Source organism: Bos mutus, chromosome 6 (assembly GCF_027580195.1).
Source record: "Bos mutus isolate GX-2022 chromosome 6, NWIPB_WYAK_1.1, whole genome shotgun sequence".
NCBI lineage: Eukaryota > Metazoa > Chordata > Mammalia > Artiodactyla > Bovidae > Bos > Bos mutus.
The window spans coordinates 110,594,719-110,609,924 of NC_091622.1; the positions used below are offsets into that span (position 1 = coordinate 110,594,719).

General features: G+C 41.6%; 1 non-coding gene across 1 annotated transcript; it reads left to right on the forward strand.

Annotated features, from left to right (window-relative positions):
- Positions 1 to 9,739: 9,739 nt before the first annotated feature.
- LOC102271972 (uncharacterized) lies at positions 9,740 to 15,003 on the forward strand. Its single transcript, XR_011464559.1, has 3 exons — positions 9,740 to 9,863; positions 11,274 to 11,333; positions 14,612 to 15,003. It is a non-coding gene; the product is annotated as an uncharacterized protein (transcript).
- The last annotated feature ends 203 nt before the right edge of the window (positions 15,004 to 15,206 follow it).

Here is a 15,206-nt window from a genome sequence, read left to right on the forward strand (position 1 = left end):
ATTGAGTTGCATATACTTGGTAATTAAAGAATATGAAATATTACAGCTTGCTTTTCACAGATGCAAAAGATTAGGAGACATTAAATTTATGATTCTTTTTGATGAAATAAGACTGTTCACAGACTTCCCTGGTGGTACAGTGGCGAAGAATCCACCTGCCAATGCAGGGGATGCAGGTTCAATCCCTAGTCTGGGAAGATTCAGATGCCTTGGAGCAAGTAAACCCTGTGCCCAGTAACTACTGAGCCTGTGCTCCGGAGCCCTGGAGCCCTAACTACTGAGGCCTTGTGCTGCAGCCACTGCGGTCCGTGTGCCCTAGAGCCGGTGCCCCACGAGAGAAACCCCTGCTCACTGTAACTGGAGAAAGTCCGTGAGCAGCAACAAAGACCCACCGCAACCAAAACATAAATCAATTTAAAAAATGACTGTTCATTGAAAAGCAGAATTACTGTAATACGATTCACTTTCAATATTTAATTCAATCAAAACAAAGGAGACAGAATTAACCAGATATATGGAATTGTTCTTGTGCATCTCAGATTGGAATGAACTTAAGAACAGACGGTGTACTAATCACATTAAATAAAATATTCCTGATTTTTATCTGTATTGTGTTTATTTGGGATTATTTTTCTATGCTGCATTTAAATATTAGTGAAATTTATTTAATCATATCATTTCTCCCCTACAAAGTAAAGGCATCATTTCATGAAACTTTTAGTCATAAATCTTCCTTCCTCCCTATCAGCTCATTTCTACTATATTAGAAAATGATCAAAGTAATGGCTTTACATGAAAAATTTGTCATGTACCTACCATCATTGTTTTTGCAAATTCCTGTCAGTTCACTGAAAATTACTGAAAAAGAAAGCAGTGATCTTGCCACTATCGTCCACTTTGACTCATCATAAAGATAAAGCAACTCAAGATATTTCAGTGAAGTGTAACCAGGCTTGTAGAAGATTTTTTGCATCACTAACTTCACAGCATCTGTTCAGTTATGAAAGCTTTAGAGGAATGTAACTTCCCTCTAGTTTTCACTTCCTTTATTTTGTTATATAACTCATTTTCTTCAAATTGGTATGAACTTGAAGGTATTTATTAGACAAGTAAAAACAAAAATGGAAAACAAAGCATATCCGTACAAAAAGAAATAAAGTGAACACACACACTCACACACAAATTATTTAGGACTAAATAACCAATGACTATTTTAGGCTATGGGGTTCCCAGGTGGTGCAATGGTAAAGACTCTACCTGCCAAGGCAGGAAAGGTAAGAGACAGGAGTTTGATTTCTGGGTTGGGAAGATCCCCTGGTAGGAAATGGCAACCTGTTCCAGTATTTTTGCCTGGAGAATCCCATGGACAGAGGAGCCTGGCAGGCTACAGTCCATGGGGTCGCAAAGAGTTGGATGTGACTGAGTGACTGTGTACGCACACACAAACACACACGCACACATTGTAGGCTATAAAGATTTTCTTGCGCTCTTCCTATCCTGGGTTTACCAGGTTTTCAGGCTTAGGTTCCTGTCTAGGCCCCTCTGACTATTGCTTTCACTCTCAAGTCTTAGCTATCACACTGGCAGTGAAAAAAACAGAACCACTCAAGAGAGTTGAAAGTTTACTACTGCGTACACTTTACACAGTTAGACATGTGCTGTGACTTACCTTCTTAGTCACAAAAACTCTACTTGGAACAGGCAGAAATGCCATCCTGAACCACTTCTGATTTTTTTCTGATGCATGAAAATCTTCAGATGAAGGTCTGCACACCTGAGGCAAATATTTGAAAGGGAGTATCAGGTGGAATAAAGGTCTACTTCTATTAAGTTAGTTGTTTGGCCTTTGGCAAATATTTAACTCTCTAGGCTTTCGTTTCAGTTCAGTTCAGTTCAGTCACTCAGTCGTGTCCGACTCTTTGTGACCCCGTGGACTGCAGCACGCCAGGCTTCCCTGTCCATCACCAACTCCTGGAGCTTACTCAAACTCATGTCCATTGAGTCGATGATGCCATCCAACCACCTCATCCTCCATCGTCCCCTTCTCCTCCCTCTTTCAATCTTTCCCAGCATCAGGGTCTTTTGAAATGAGTCATCTCTTCGCATCAGGTGGCCAAAGTATTGGAGCTTCAGCTTCAGCATCAGTCCTTCCAATGACTATTCAGGACTGATCTCCTTTAGGATGGACTGACTGGATCTCCTTGCTGTCCAAGGGACTCTCAAGAGTCTTCTCCAACACCACAGTTCAGAAGCATCAATTCTTCGGCACTAAGCTTTCTTTATAGTCCAATTTGCACATCCATACATGACTACTGGAAAAACCATAGCTTTGACTAGATGAACCTTTGTTGGCAAAGTAATGTCTCTGCTTTTTAATACCCGTCTAGGTTGGCCTTAGTTTCCCCACCTGTAAAAACAGGAATATTAGAAGTGAAAAGACTACAGAGGAACACATTTATAATCCTTAATCATACACATTAGGACACTGTTTTCACCTCCTGATATGAACGCAATAGAATGTTTATGTGCTGTGCTCAGTCGTGTCTGACCCTTTGCAGCCCCATGAACTGTAGCCCGCCAGGCTCCTCTGACCATAGAATTTCCCAGGCAAGAATATTGGAGTGGGGTGCCATTCCCTTCTCCAGGGGATCTTCCCAATTCAGGGATCAAACTCGAATCTCTTATGACTCTTGCATTGGCAGACAGATTCTTTACACTAGCACCACCTGATAAACCCCAATAAAATGTTTATAAAACACCACATAAGTATTTTACCCCAATTCCTGAAAAAAAAAAAAAAAAGGACAAACTATTCTAGTCAATCATCTACCCTTAAATAGCAGTTCATGGGAAATATACATGAAATAAACAGGCTGTGTGATACTATGAGGATGAAATCAGCCAAATCCAGAATATGGGAAATTCACCTAGACAAATGACCCAATCTCTACCACAAATAATTGTCAAAGAAATACAGGGGAAAAGAGCCTGTTATATATTAAAAGAGACATAAGAAGTAGCATATAAAATATACAGATAGTTTAGATCCTAATTCAAAGAAATGGTGTGAAAAACAATTTTTTTGAGAAAATTAGAAAAATCTGAACACTGGAGAGTAGATGAAATGATAGCTAAGATTTGCTTTAAACTAATTCTAACTGAGTAGGGTGGGATGTGTGAAATGTGTTCATGTGGTCTGGGCTGTGGGAAGAGAGAAGGAAGAGAAACAAAACTGGTCTAATACTAATAGTGGTTAAAGCCAGGTGTTGGTTTGCTAGGTTCATTTTACTATTCTCTCTGAAAGTTTTCGTAACAGTAAAAACAAATATGACTTTCAAATCCATTAACTTTGTGTTTGTTTACCTCATATATCACTAGGCCTTGTTGAAGATATGGAATGCTCTGAACTAAGTACAAAATCCTAAGAAAACAAACAGATGAAAAAAAAAAAAAGGAGTCATTAAAAACCCAATTGAGGGACTTCCCTGGTGGTTCAGTGACAGAGACGCCTCAGTTCCAGTGCAGGGGGCCTGGGTTCGATCACTGGTCAGGGAATTAGATTCCACATGCTGCCACCAAGAGTTCACATGTCTCGAATAAAGATCCTGCATGCCACAGCTAAGACCTGGCACAACCAAATAAATAAATACCTTTTTAAAAACCCAATTGAACTAGCTAACAAGTGATAATTCTATATATATTAAGAAAATAAGGCGCTGATACCTACAAAATTAATACACCTAATTAGCCTCAAGACAGATCAACCCATGGATCATCTTTTTTCACCTAAACTCCATCTATAATACCCCCAAATCCCTGGTCTCATATTAGAAATGGCTTTTTAAAAGGTTCATTAGGTTGCCTTGAAAAGAATTTTTTTAAGTCTTTGGGACAAAAACCATTTTCTATGCTTAAACACACCTAGCTTGATTCTCCACATTTGACAACTTCAAGATCATACACATATCAGTTGTTAAATAATTTAATTATGGGTGAGTGAGAGAGCAAAAGTCACTCAGTCATGTCTGACTCCTTGTGGCCCCACGGACTATACCTTGCCAGTCTCCCCTGTCCATGGAATTCTCCAGGCAAGAACACTGGAATGTGTAACCGCTCACTTATTCCAGGGGATCTTCCCAACACAGGGATCAAATCCAGGTCTCCTGCATTACAGGCAGATTCTCTACCATCTGAGCCATCAGGAAAGCCAATTTTATTACATATTTATTTATTTACTATATTATATATATAAATAATTTGAAACAAACAATCCACTTACTGTGTGTGTGTTAGTTGCTCAGTTGTGTTCTACTCTGCAACCCCATAGCTTCCCTGGTGGCTCAGACAGTAAAGCGTCTGCCTGCAATGCGGGAGACCGGGGTTCAATCCCTGGGTCTGGAAGATCCCCTGAGAAGGAAATGGCAACCCACTCCAGTATTCTTGCCCGGGAAATCCCATGGATGGAGCCTGGTAGGCTATAGTCCATGGGGTCGCAAAGAGTTGGACACGACTGATCCACTTCACTTCACTGCAACCCCATGGGCTGTGGCCTACCATGGCCTACCTCTGTCCATGGGATTCTCAGGCAAGAATACTGCAGTGGATTGCCATTTCCTTCTCCAGGGGATCTTTCCAACCTAGGGGTTGAACCTGGGTCTCCCACACTGCAGGCAGATTCTTTACCAATGGAACTACCAGAGAATCCCAAATATATACACACACACACATAAATATAAACAATAAATCCAATTACTATAAGATATTAAGATTTATTATAAAACCATAATAATTAAGGGGCTTCCCAGGTAGTTCAGTGGTAAAGAATCTGCAAGAAGATCCAACCAGTCCATTCTAAAGGAGATCAGCCCTGGGATTTCTTTGGAAGGAATGATGCTAAAGCTGAAACTCCAGTACTTGGGCCACCTCATGCGAAGAGTTAACTCATTGGAAAAGACTCTGATGCTGGGAGGGATTGGGGGCAAGAGGAGAAGGGGACGACAGAGGATGAGATGGCTGGATGGCATCACTGACTCGATTGACATGAGTCTGAGTGAACTCTGGGAGTTTGTGATGGATAGGGAGGCCTGGCGTGCTGCAATTCATGGGGTCACAAAGAGTCAGACAGGACTGAGCGACTGATCTGATCTGATCTGATCAATGCAGGAGCAGCAGGAGATGCAGGTTAGACCCTTGAGTCAGGAAGATCCCCTGGAAGAGGAAATGGCAACCCACTCCAGTATTCTTGCCTGGAAAATTCCATGGACAGAGGAGCCTGGTGAGCTACAGTCCATGGGGTTGCAAGAGTCAGACATGACTGAGCACCAATGCACGTAGTATTAATAATTAAGACAACATAATAATGGTCTCAGTTCAGTTCAGTCGCTCAATCGTGTCCGACTCTTTGCTACCCCATGAATTGCAGCACACCAGGCCTCCCTGTCTATCACAAACTCCCGGAGTTCACTCAGACTCACATCCATCGAGTCAGTGATGTCATCCAGCCATCTCATCCTCTGTTGCCCCCTTCTCCTCCTGCCCCCAATCCCTCCCAGCATCAGTCTTTTCCAATGAGTCAACTCTTTGCATGACGTGTCCAAAGTACTGGAGTTTCAGCTTTAGCATCATTCCTTCCAAAGAAATCCCAGGACTGATCTCCTTTAGAATGGACTGGTTGGATCTCCTTGCAGTCCAAGGGACTCTCAAGAGTCTTCTCCAACACCACAGTTCAAAAGCATCAATTCTTCGGTGCTCAGCTTTCTTCACAGTCCAACTCTCACATCCATACATGACCACAGGAAAAACCATAGCCTTGACTAGACGGACCTTTGTTGGCAAAGTAATGTCTCTGTTTTTCAATATGCTATCTAGGTTGGTCATAACTTTCCTACCAAGGAGTAAGCATCTTTTAATTTCATGGCTGCAGTCACCATCTGCAGTGATTTTGGAGCCCCAAAAAATAAAGTCTGACACTATTTCCACTGTTTCCCCATCTATTTCCCATGAAGTGATGGGACCAGATGCCATGATCTTTGTTTTCTGAATAATGGTCTAAAGATAGACAAAAATCATAATTAGAATAGAGGCCAGAAAGAAAACTGCATTGTAGGCAGACTTGATGTATGTCAGAGCTGCCAAAGACTATTCAATAAATAGGGCTAGGACAACTGTTATTAGTGCAGGGAAAAATGAAACTATACATCTACCTCAAATCAAACATTAAAAAGAAAAATCAATTCCAGGTACATTAAGGATTGAAATGAAAAACATTCAGAAAAAAAGAATATATTCTTTTACTCTGGAGGTTAGGAAGAATTTCTTAAATAAGACATAAGACAGGGCATTAAAGAATAAATCTTACTTTCATTAAAATTAACTCTTACCCATCAGTAAGGAAAAAACAAATAGCATAACAGAAAGGTGGTCAAAGATATAACAAAAATTTTATTGATACAGAAATTTTAAAAATACATGAAGATATTCAACTCTCCTTAGTTTTCAGGATAGTGCAATCAGCACAACAGTAACATTCCACTCTTATCCCAACAGACTGGAGAAACTCAAGTCTGACAAAACCAGGTTTGGGCAAGGATGTAGAATAAGAATTCTCACACATGCCAGTAGGATTGTAAGTTGGTCCAAGCACTTTAAAATAATATTGGCATTACTAATTAAACTGAACTTATGCATAATCCCATCTAGCAATTCTAGTTGTATTCATCTGCTAGGGTAGCAGTAACAAAAATGCTAGAGACTGGGTGGTTTAAAAACCAATTTATTAAAAAAAAAAAAAGATTTATTTCCTCATTTTGGAGGCCAGAAGTCCAAAATCACAGTTTGGTTTCTTCCCCCCTCCTCTTCTTGCATTGCAGATGTCTTCTTCCGTGTATTCACTGGCCTTTCTTCTTTGAATGCACATGTCCAGTGTCTCTCTATATGGCCAATCTCATCTTCTTTTTTTAAGTTAATTTATTTTAATTGGAGGCTAATTACAATATTGTAGTGGTTTTTGCCATACATTGACATGAATCAGCCATGGGTGTACATGTGTCCCTCATCCTGAACCCCCCTCTCCAATCTCGTCTTCTTAAAAGAACATCAGACTAGACTAGAGCACTCCCCACCAAAGGTCTCATTTTAATTAACTATCTCTTTAAAGACTCTATCTCCAAATGCAGGCAATTCCTGAGATACTTGGAGATGTTGATAATCAGGGCCACAATTAAGAATTTTGGAGAATCCCAATTCAGCTCATAACACCACCTCTAGGAATATCAGCCAGGGAAACTTTTGTATGTGTTTGAGAATGCTGATAGCATTTAGTTCATAACAGTAAACAACATAGCAGATAATTCGAGTGTATTGTCTTTCTAAAGCAAAATACTATATAGTAGTGAAAAGGAAAAGACTATAATTACACACAAGGGCTTCCCAGGTAGCACAATGGTAAAGGATCTGCCTGCCAAATGCAGGAGCTGTGGGTTCGATCCCTGGGTTGGCAAGATCCCCTGGAGGAGGGCATGGCAACCCACTCCAGTATTCTTGCCAGGATAATCCCATGGACAGAGGAGCCTGGTGGGCTACAGTCCATGGGGGCATGAAGAGTCAGACACAACTGAGTGATTGAGTATGCATAGCAACATGCATAAATCTGGATCATTCTTAGAAAGGGTTAAATGGAAAAAAATTCATTACAAAATAATACATGCAAAATAGCTACATTTATAATAAGGTTAAAAAAAGCAAAGATACATTGCATATCTGTGGGATACAGTGGGTAGCCTTATAATAAACTCTAAAGAAAAGCAAAGTAATGAATAACAGACAATTCAGGATAGTGGTTTCCTCTGGGAAGGAAGGAGGGGGAATACATTAAGAAAGAGACATGTGTGTGTTAGTTGTTCAGTCATGCCTGACTCTTTGCAACTCCATGGACTGTAGTCCACCAGGCTCTGCTGTCCATGGAATTCTCCAGGCAATACTGAAGCAGGTAGCCATTCCCTTGTCCAGGGGATCTTCCCGACTCAGGGATCGAACCCACGTTGCCTGCAATGCAGGTGGATTTTTTACCGCTGAGCCACCAGGGAAGCCCATCTATTTGTTAATTAGATGTTCACTGATCATTGGAGGCCAACTTTGGAGACCACTTTGTTACCAACAGAAGCAATACTAACTTTGGCAGCTTTCAAGATCTTTTCTCTCTGCATGGAAATAGTGGACCCAAGCAAATTCAACTCACACACTGGGCGTTTCATTCACCCTGATCAAAACACTTAAAATTACAGCCGGTTTCACACTAAGCTTTTGGGATACTTTAGAACACACTTGCTGATGCATGAAATAAACGGAGATGCAGCCTAGATGCTCGAAGAGATAGTCCCAAGCTATGGGGCCCCGAACCTGAGGTGCCCAGTGTAGTTGCAGGGAGGGGAGCTTGGCAGGTCATCTGCCCCTGTAAAGGCTCCACGTGAAAGACTCTGAAGGCTAAGCATACCAACTCTTGTTGCTCTTTGCTTATTTTTTTTGGTAAAGGTGAAAACCCTTCCAGATTTCCTTCAACTATCAACCCTGGTGCTCTGTGACAACCTAGAGGGGCAAGAGGGTGTGGGATACCGGAAGGAGGTTCAAGAGGGAGGGAGCACCGACCACTGATTCATGTTGATGTATGGCAAAAACCAACACTATATTATAAAGCAATTATCCTCCAATTAAAAAACAAAAACAAAAAAAAAAAACAGGCACTAATACAATACAGGTCTTTCCTAAAAGTGAACTGGCCTAAAGCAAACTTTTAAAAGTGGGGGAGACCTGTATTATCAACCTGAAAAATAGTTGTCTGGTAACAAAATGAATTTTTCTTTGCACTGACTTATTTTGTGCCTAAAAACGTGTTCTGTTAAACCATTCACAGGGCAGAAATAAAATATATATATATTTACTTGCATACATTTTATATCTATTTGATGAAATGCAGATCTATGTTAAAAATCGGTGGACTGCTAACCTAGAGACACAAACCTAAAATGATTATTAAAATAAGTCTTCCTAAATAAGTAAACAAGGTAAATGATAGCTGTTGCTGTTATTCAGCCGCTCAGTCCTGTCCGACTCTGTGCGAGCCCATGGACTGCAGCACGCCAGACCTTCCTATCCATCACCATCTCCCAGAGTTTGCTCAAACTCATGTCCACTGAGTCGGTGATGCCATCTAACCATCTCATCCTCTGTCGTCCCCTTCTCCTCCTGCCTTCAATCTTTCCCAGCATCAGGGTCTTTTCCGATGACTCGGCAATTTAAAAAATCTCTGTAATTCTCTTACAGAGACTGACAAAATTAGCGTGTTCGCGTGTGGCCGAGCGGGGCGGCCCGGCCAGAGGCGGCGGTTCAGCATCACCAGTCACCAACATCATCAATCATCATCAATCTCGGTTCCGGAGCGGCTGCTGGGCCAGCTGGAAGGTCTGCTTGATTGGTACCAGCCTCTTCTCCGCTCCCATGGCGCCGGACCGGATCGAGGCGAAGCCGTCCGCGCTTGACGACAGCCAGAGAGTGACCACCATCCGCGTCTCAGCAGACGCTCCCAACTCCGGTCAGTCAGCCGCAAACAGCCGACAGCTCGGTTACCGCCAGAGCCTTCAAATACCTCGCGCGAGAAAAGGAAACACCGCGAGACAACCGCGAGAGCAGGGCCGCCTCCTGGCTTCGCGCGTGCGCAGAGGACCGAGCCGGCCTTCTTCCGGTTGCAGGTGGGATGGGTTTCTATGGGTGCGGAGGCGAGGCCGGAAGTGGTGTTGAGTAGGGAATGGGGGGCGAGGTACACTGGCGCTCGGCAGGTTAGGCGGGAGGCTTGCGGCTCTGGGCTGGAGGTAAGAAGGAAGAAAAGCGAGCTCTGGTGGGAGTGGTCCGGATTCGTCTGAAGGGAGACATTGCAGGGTTCGTTGGTGGGAGGCATGTTTCGGTTTTGCCCAGAGGACGGATGAACGTCCACCGGAGGCAGGGAGCTGCGATCCTGGATCCGGGGGCGGATGCTCTCTGGTCGGCTGAAGGGGTCAGGCTGGGGTTCGTAGACCTAGTTAGCTCCCTTGAGATCTGGAGGAAACGGGAGTCTCCTGGAAGAGGATTACATTCTAATCTAGTTAAAGCTCATACCTGCAAAGTCCTCCTCTTAAGGCATAATTAACTAATGAGTGCACGGTAACAATACAGGAAACAAAGGAGAATATCAGAGGTAGAAGGTAATTTTAAATTATTGGTTATGAGACAAGCAGGCAGTGCCTTCAGGAAAGAATCACGCCTTAGCCATCCCTTTTAAAAATAGAATATTTTTTGACTGACACAAAGTAGAAATAAAACTAGAACCAATACATATATTTGAAGCCCTTGTCTGCTCCATCCAATTCCATTCTGTTCTTTCTTGACCAAGTTCCCTCCCTTTTAAAGTATCTTTATGTTTTATTTTTTAATTACATGCATAGTGCTGTTGTGCATAGTTTTCACAGTCAGAAATGTGTATATCCTTTGGCAGCTTTCTTAATGTAAGATTTGACAGTGTTGTGTAACTCTAGCTCATTCATTGTTAACATCTGAACAGGTGTGTTCCTTTGTATGAATATACCCACTATCCATTTTCTTGCTTTGTATTCCCAGCGCCTGGCACATTGTAAATCCTTACATGTTAGTTGAATGGATAAATGCTGTGGCATTTGAGCTTAATCATAAAGAATAAATAGGATTTTAAATGACTTAAAGCAAGAGAAGTAGCCCAGGCACAGGGAGTACCAGCCAGAATGAAAACACAAGTGTGAAAGTGCGCGAGGTATTTCAAGAACTCATGGCAGTCTTAGAGCTTGAAGTGTAGGATTGTGTGGAGATACCAGTTTAAATTACATTATCCTGAAGAGATTGCACTGGTTCATAGCCAGTAGAGGTTTTTGAATTATGAGGAAACTGATCAGAGCTATATTTTTAGAAGATAGTACTAGAGCACTATGGAAGTATGTCTAAGAGGTAAAAATTCATGGTAGGAAATTAAAGACCACACCTGTCAGGCATCATAATAATGATCATTGTGTTAAGCATGTAAGGCAATCATGCAGACCTGCTTAAAACCTTAGAACATTCTCCCAGTCCACTCACAGCACTTTTGTAGACAGTTATTTCATACCTTCTGTCAAGCTTGCAACATTTTCTACTTCAGACTCCCATTTAGTTATTCCCTTGTATCCTCTTTCAGTTAAAAAAGGACTTCCACATGCTTTCTTCCTCACATTTTTCAGGTCTGTACACTAATACACCATGTCTACTATTACTGTAGGTGAATTGTCTGAAGAAAGCGGGTAAGCTCTTTAAGAATACTTTTTGAATACAACAACATACATTGTTGCTCTGAAGCACAGCCGAATGGACTCCTAAAGAGGCTTCCCAGGTGGCACTAGAAGTAAAGAACCCTCCTGCAGATGCAAGAGGAAGTGGGTTTGATCACTGGGTAGGGAAGATCCTCTGGAGGAGGGCTTGGCACTTCACTCCAGTATTCATGCCTGGAGAATCCCATGGACAGAGGAGCCTAGCAGGCAGGCTGCAGTCCATGGAGTCGACTGAAGCGTATGTCATTCTATAATCTCTTTGGGGCTTCCCTGGTGGCTCAGACAGTAAAGAATCCGCCTGCAAAGCAGGAGACCCAGGTTCGATGCCTGGGTCGGGAAGATCCCCTGGAGGAGGGAATGACAGCTCACTCCAGAATTCTTGCCTGGAGAATTCCATGGACAGAGGAGCCTGGTGGGCTATAGTCCATGAGAGTCGCAAAGAGTTGGACAGGACTGAGCTACTAACACTTTCAGTTTCAAAGAGGATTGGGTCCAAATGAAAATAGTAAAAATAAAAAAGAACAGAATGATTTAAAGACAGTTGTTTTTGTCCTAAAAGAATTACTCAAAAAAAAAAAAAAAAAGAATTACTCATACCCATAATAATATAAATGAGAGATTAGCTTTTTAAGTCTTTATTTTCACGTAGATTTATGTGATTGGCTTTATAAGAAAAATCTAAATATAGTTTACATTTATATTTTTATAAGCAGTTTATTTTGAAATATAATATTGTGGATCCAATTTTAAATGTCTCACTAATCTATGTCTTACATATCACCAAATTGTTCAAATATAGTTTGGTAACTTATTTTTCACTGACTAATAAAAATAGAATGTCCATGGTACAGTTTACTATAGGTGTCATTCATTCTCTCATTTAATCTTTCAAATGCGTTTATTGAGAACCTACCATGTGACAAACACTGTTCTAGGAACAGGTAGATAAAAAGATTCATTAGTGGAAAGTCACTAACCTGAAACTATCCCATGCCTCTATTAATACACCTTGGTATATAAGATGCTTTCAGCTACAAGTATTTGGTTACCTTAACTCTTGAAAGTCTCTTCTAAAGAATGGCTAAACTAGATGCACAGCTGATTAAAGAGCATTATTGCTCTTATTTATCAGAGATCCAGATTAGTTCCGGTTTAATATGGTGATGCTCTCCACCATACTTTGCCTCCATCTGGGAGGCATCTGCCAGAAACTCATTACTCCTGCTAACTACCTTGGCAGACAGGATGGAAGACGTCCAAAGAAAAGCTTTGCCTCTTGCTCAGAGGAGGGTAAGATATTTTGAACATGTCATCTTTGGGGAAACATCTAAGGAAGATTAAGTCAGAAGCATCTACCAGACCCTGAATTCTCTCTCCCATTGGTTGCTAAGTCGTGTCTGACTCTTTGTGACCCCATGGACTGTAGCACACCAGGCTTCCCTGTCCTTCAGTATCTCTCTGAGTTTGCTCAAACTCATGTCCATTGAGTCAGTGATGCCATCCAACCATCTCATCCTCTCCTGCCCTCTTCTCCTCCTGCCCTCAATCTTTCCCAGCATCAGGGTCTTTTCCAGTGGCTGGCTTATTAAAAATGAGCATCCTTGTTAAAAATGCATGTTTACAAACAGTGCAGCGGTCAGGTTCCTTAGTGTTTACCCAAAGGAGTGGAAAACTTTTGTACACACAAAAACTGGCAGCCCATGTTTATAACAGCTTTATTTACAATTGCCAAAAATTGGGAGCAACTAAGTTGTCTTTCAGTAGGTGAATGTATAAATAAACTTAGAACCAAGCAAATATTTTTCAGTGCTAAGAAGACATGAGCTATCAAGTCATGAAACTACATGGAGGACCTTTAAATGCATATGACCAAGTGAAAGAAGCCAACCTGAGAAGTCTATATACATGTAATTCCAACAGTATGGCATCCTGGAAAAAGCAAAATTGTGAAGCTGAGCTGGTTAAAAAAAATCAGTGACTACTAGAGATCAGTGGGGGTAGGAAGGAAGGGAAGGATAAATAGAGGCACAGGGTTTTAGGGCAGTGAAAATACTCTCTCTGATGCCATATGGTGGATACATGCCGTTATTCATTTGTATAGGATGTACGACCCCAAGAGTGAGCCTTAGTGTAAGTGATGGACTTTGGGTGATGGCGATGTGTTGGTGTGGCTTTGTCACCTGTAACACGTACCACTCTGGTGGGGGATGTTGATAATGGGGAATACTGCATATGTGGGGGCAGGGCTATGTGGGAAAAAAATCTCTACCTTTTGCTCAGTTTTGCTGTGAACCTAAAGTTGCCAAGTTTATTACATTTAAAAAAAAAACGTATTATACATGACATACTATAAGTCCCCTTCAAGTTTACTGTTAAATACAATTTAATGAAGTCTTATAGAATACCCTCACCAAGGCCTTCTCCCTCTGGCAGCATCTTTCTTGTTTCAAGGTCAAAACATTATGCCTCTTTAAATCTGGTGTTGTTATTAAAAGATTAGACCGGAATAAATATAGTGGTGACGGACTGATGAAAATTGATGGCATTCAGATCATCTGTCAGCTTCCCTGATGGCTCAGTAGTAAAGAATCCACCTGCCAATTCAGAAGACCTAGGTTCAAACCCTGGGTTCGGAAGATCCCCTGGAAGAGGAAATGGCAACCCACTCCAGTGTTCTTGCCTGGAAAATGCCATGGACAGAGGAACCTGGCAGGCTACAGTCCTGGGATTGCAAAGAGTCAGAGGTGACTGAGGACAGATGGAAGACTTTACCCTTCTTCCGTTCCATTCTCACCCCGACCCCCACTCCCCCCCACAAAGTGGCATTACTTAATGGAGAGGTTTGTAAGGAGGTGCTGTATTACGTTGATAAGACCCAAATATCCCAAGTGCAAGAAAGCAGTGCAGTAAGTACTTTCAAAATGGGCACACTCAAAGTGAGCTAAGAGGAAAAACACTTGGTGGATGAGCTGTGCTCCTCCATGGTCTGCTGTGTTCAGCTTTGGCAGTGTACTCTGCATCTCCTGGTACTGACCCCCAGGTCTTAACATCATTTTTTCTCTCTCCCAGTCTTGGTTGAAGTAGTATGCCTTTTAGAAATGGGCCTAAACCTGTATAACATGGTGGTGAGGAGAACTACAGCTTTTTGCTTCAACGTCCATGACCTTGGATTTTGTAAAGGTCACTATAGCTGGGTACAGTACTGCTCTGTCTTGTAATGCTTAATATCATATTTCTGGTCTTATTCTCAGGTCAAGGATGCATTCCAAGAAAGCTCTAAAGATATATCACCAGCTCCAACCGTATAGTTGACCTAGCCAAGGAAGACCTCATTGGAACCTTACTAGATCAAAGCATAATTTGCCATCTTAAAAAATATGCTTCCCATCAGAAAGTATCAGGAATAAAAATCTGAGATATATACCCACCACTTCAAGGAAGTTCCAGTGTCAGCCAGCAGTTTAGCAGATCAACTAGTTTTTTTGATCATCAAGCAGACGTAGTCAAGCTACCAACACAACAGAAGAAAATGTCTCTATCAGTATTTTTCATGTTATGTGTGGGACCCATTTGGTAGGTCATGAAATCAATTTTGTGAGTCATGATGAACATTTTTAAAAACAAAATAAAATTTGAAATATCAGAGTGCTTTGCATAAATCCTTTGCCAGAATCGTGCACCTTGCAGGGAATACTAAGGTCAGTTTCAATATGTGAAAAGATATTTGATGGAGGGGATATGATAAATATAGTGTCCATTGATTGCTTAAGAAACGGTTTTTCAGTCATTTGTTCATTGATAAACAAAACGGCTGATATGCAGTCTAGTTGTATATTATAACTTGCA